This window comes from Lissotriton helveticus, chromosome 3_1 (assembly GCF_964261635.1).
Source record: "Lissotriton helveticus chromosome 3_1, aLisHel1.1, whole genome shotgun sequence".
Lineage (NCBI taxonomy): Eukaryota > Metazoa > Chordata > Amphibia > Caudata > Salamandridae > Lissotriton > Lissotriton helveticus.
Genome location: NC_136061.1, coordinates 5,980,301 through 5,984,886, shown reverse-complemented (window position 1 = coordinate 5,984,886; position 4,586 = coordinate 5,980,301). Strand labels below are relative to the sequence as shown.

Here is a 4,586-nt window from a genome sequence, read left to right as displayed (position 1 = left end):
TCGTCTTGTTTCTGTTTACAGGCTGAGATGGCATCCCAATCTTCCTTTTTCGTGGCTAGTAATCTTGGCAAAACTTGTATTAACAATTCGGGCAAAGCTTTAGCTTTATCCCCAAGACCGGTACCTGGTACTCGTGTATTATCTTCAGCTTCTAATGCTGTCCAATCTATCTTTTTCTCTCCCACCTCCCATTCTTTTTCCTTGAGTTTTTCATATATGCCCGCAGGCAACAGGACTTTTAACATTTTAATGATATCAGGATACGTGTATTCTCCCATACGGTGTTATAAAAAGGGTGGTCGATTACAAAACAATTAAACATTCCATTACTTAAACATAAAGGTACACCCGCAAAGTAAGTATCATTTAGATTGCATTTAATTCAACTATTCGCAATGGTTTCCTACAGTTTCGCATATATTATATTTCATATTCATACAATACATGGTAAATTACGTACAATTCTTCAATTAGTGCTCGGTGATTGTCAGAGAAGAAAGGAAATTTAAAGGAGGGTAGGGTGTGTTTGGAAAAGAATAAGGGACAAAGAAAAGGAATTGTGTCCTATAAACAATTCTGTCTTATTCACAGAGCATTTCCAGTCATGTTACAGATCACAGTTGTTCCCTAGAAATACACTATACACGGGAGCTGAGTTTAGCAAGTTTTCGGTAGGGCGTGTATGTGTTGATGATGTTGTCGACGTTTCGACCCCCAAGTTAAGGGCGGGTGGGTCCTCAGTTTGGGGTCTTCCTCAGGACAATTAAAAACAGTGACATTGAGCACCTAGGAAAACAGAAATGTGTATCACTAGATGGAATCATTTGAAATTAAAAAACAGGGCAAAAGTCACGGTGTACCTACATGAGCAGGCGTTCGAGTGGTGTCCCTTCTGAATTAGGACTCGCGCCTGTAGAGTTGTTCTATAGAGGAAATAGATTAAGATTAGGAAGGATATTGAAGGCAGGTCGTGGTAAATCAGCCCGAGATAGAAAACATGACTTACTGAGTTCGCCAGTCTTTGAAGAGCATTAGTCTCTTACAGGCGTCATAGATGACGAAACTGGGACAGTATATCCGTGGGTGTGGCGTGCGTCCTACATCCACCGGGCGATAGAATTCAAAGTGTAGATAAGTTACACCATCTGAAAGAACACAGAGATACTGTACTCCTTCATATTTCACCTCATCGTTGAAGAGAGAATTAAATAGAGGTTGTTAGTCCGTCAAAAAAAAGGAGACCAGAAACCCTACTGGTCGACATCATGCCCGCATCAGACTATGGAGGACAAAAGAGGAGCCAAATCTCTTAGAAGTGGTATCCCATGCGCATTATTATAAAACGATTAGGAGACCAGCCGACATCCGTAGTGGATACACTGTGTGGTTATTATGACAATCATTAGTCCATAACTGGAAAAGTGGGGCTGCCTGAGTTAACCAAGACCGTGAGCGCTACTCCCCGATACTTGGTTGTTCTGACATTGTGATTCGCAAAACAGCGCGGAGCGGACATACCTGTGTTACTGCTGACGGATCGTTCACAGTGACAGCTCGCAGGCGCTCGTAATCCCATACAAATAGCGGGCGTGTCTAGGGGGCGTGTCCCGGCACCTCGCGGTGCTGCCGCTGGCTGCTGCGCGGCTGGAGGACTACGTGGGGCGCATGCGCCGGACTGGTGACACTGTTTACACTACGGACCCGGGATTCCCTGGTTGGATGTCTAAAGGTCTGGTTGAGTTACTATATTACACATCGGTGTCTCTACAACCCGAAAAAGTCACGAACATTATGACAACGCACTGATAATTCATCAGGTGAACATACTCTTTACACATCGGTGTATATACAATCAGACAACACCACGGACATTCTGACAACGCACTCATTTGGCGGGAGACAGAGTTAAGGAATCGGGTGGAATAACTCTTTACACATCGGTGTATATACAATCAGACAAACCCACGGACATTGGGATAGCGCACTCATTTGACCGGTGGCAGAGTTCAATATGACGGTATAATCGCATAAAGGGAGGCTCATTAGGCATGGGTACTGTGGAAAACAATGGCACTTACAGAGTGAAACGACAATATATGCACATACAAGTATGTATTTAGGGACCCATGATGGTATTATAACATATAGTAATACTAGTGTTCATGTCCATATCACTCCTCAACCTCCTGAGGGATGTTAAGTGGAAGATCTAACACGTTATTCTCTAAGTATAGATAGCTCATGTACTTACACTTCCTGCATCGCTATATCATCAACCCATTGATACATTTGTGCAGTTCAAAACAGAGTTCCTGTCCTGGGTCATCCACACATTATGGTTTCACATCTTACTGGTCGGGTACAAGTCCAGCTAATTGCGAGTAAGTCGCATCAAGTTCATTAAGGCCATTGTCAACAGTGTCCAAAGTGTACATCCATTTACACTCCCTAACGTTTAGTAGTGAGTTCAAATTGCCACCTCTGGGTCCCACCGTGATTTTTTCAATCACCAGCCATTTGAAGGATTCAGGGGTATGTGATTTAGACATGAAGTGTTCCACCAAGGGGGAGCCTGGTGTTTGGCACCTTATCCTGCTGCAATGTTGCAGGATCCGCTTTTTGACATGTTGTTTAGTTTGTCCGATGTATACCAGATCACAAGGACATATGATGGCATAGATAACGTCACTTGTGTTGCAGTTCGTCATTGATTTCAAAGTGACCGTGTGGTTACGATAGTTCCAAACCTTAGTTTCCATTGTCTGTGGGCATGCTTTGCACTTCATACGGAGCATGTCCTTTAATTCACGGTGAAACCCTGCTGGATTTTTATCATGACAGGGAATTAACTTTTTCATTTCCAAGAGTTCTATTTTCGTGATAGGGGTGTAAACAAATACTCGTTCTAGACCACCACCCTCTTTCTTGACTGGACGGATTCTGTCTGTCTATGTAGAATGATTTACTTTCTGGGGGTGAGACGTGAACAAAATGTGGATTCAGAAACGTTCGGTATTTGTGGCGCTGTTCTAGAATGACACTAATTAAATCGGTACATAGACCTTTCCATCTGTACTGGAGTAACTCGTTCAATACATCATGTAGAGGACCTGGATCAGAATGTTGTTCCTCATACAGTGTAATGAGGTGCTGAATCATATATGTGCCCACCAGACGTTGCTCGGCTGGGGGCAGTTTCAGAAATGTTTGGGCCACTGTTTCGTCTGGAAACGTGGTAGAATCACTAGTCCATCGGACTGCTGATCGGGCTAGTTCTTGTTCATGCATTGTACTAAGCTCGCTATAACCTATTCGTGATTTCAGAATGTGATCGGTAGCTTGAAATACTTGCTCAATAGAACACTGTTCTGGTGCTGAAGGAGGAAAAACTTTCTTGTAATCTGGGCGTGAATGTCGGTCGGAAAGTCTAGTTCTACCTACATACGCTATTCTGTCGGGATTCTCGCTATCTACCTCTTCACTAGAAGAGTCATATTCTTTCTCGGTAGCTCTTTTTGCTTCTCGTTTCTCATGTATACTTATGATTTCCTTACGAATTTTCTTGTACATACTCTCTATACAACCTTGTGTCTTGTGTTTTCCATCGGCTATATTGTCACTCCACCTAGTCAGGACTTTCAGTTCTTCTTGATCTTTTTCTGGATAATCTTGCTCTCTTACTAAACAGTTAACCAGGAACTTTAAAATCATGAGCTGAGTCTCGACTTTTCTTTGAACCATGGCTTCGTGAATACTTCCTGGATTCTCTCCTGTACGGATGAAACGATATATTCTGTCTAGATGTTCCTTCATATCGGGCAGGGTGATCAAAAAGCTGGCCACCCGTCTTAAACGTACTGAATATAAGATCATGTGATCTTTGCCTGGAACTGGATCATATATACAGTCAGTAAGAAGTCGCTTGAGATCTGTGTATGTCGCCACTTTTGGCGTACGCTGTAACGCTAGGTCATGTAGCGTCAGACGCTTCGGTTGAGGCGGGGTGCGAGGAGAACCTCCTCCCGCGGCACCTAAACTAGAATCGTCGGTGAATACGGTACGGGCTGGTAGAGTGACTGGCATAACGGGTGCATGTACTGTGGGCTGGTCCGGGGGTGCTGGAACATGAACTTGGCCCCCGGGAACAGTAGTTGGCGGGACAGGAATTACATTATTAACGGGAGCAGGCGGGACAGGATTTGCATAGGCTGGGACTGTGTCGTCCAAATAGGACGAAAGAAATATGTCAGCTGCGGTCGGTTTATGACGTAGCCTAATTGGGACTAATGGCGGCGGTAGATTACAGGGTGCTTCCGGGGTTGCCTTCGGCAAGCCCTCGGCAAGAAGAGGATACATGCCTTTAATAAGGGCATTTCTCTGTCTGTCTGACTGTTCTGCTCTAACTCGTTCACCTTCTTCGATTAATTCCCTTTCTTGGGCTTTTTCTGCGGATTCCCTACTTAATTCTGTTTTTCTGAATTCTTTTTCGGTTCTTTTATGAGATTCTTTGCGCCATAACTCGATGGCATCTTTCTGGGACTGTCTGGCTTTCTTTTTCCATAATGCTTCTTCTACTCGCATGATGC

At 43.9% G+C, this 4,586-nt stretch overlaps 1 long non-coding RNA gene across 1 annotated transcript; it reads right to left on the bottom strand.

Annotated features, from left to right (window-relative positions):
- Positions 1 to 537: 537 nt before the first annotated feature.
- On the bottom strand, positions 538 to 1,136 carry LOC144822031 (uncharacterized). The gene is made up of 3 exons (XR_013608529.1): positions 1,007 to 1,136; positions 865 to 923; positions 538 to 786 (listed from the first exon to the last, which is right to left on the bottom strand). It is a non-coding gene; the product is annotated as an uncharacterized LOC144822031 (long non-coding RNA).
- Positions 1,137 to 4,586: the final 3,450 nt, after the last annotated feature.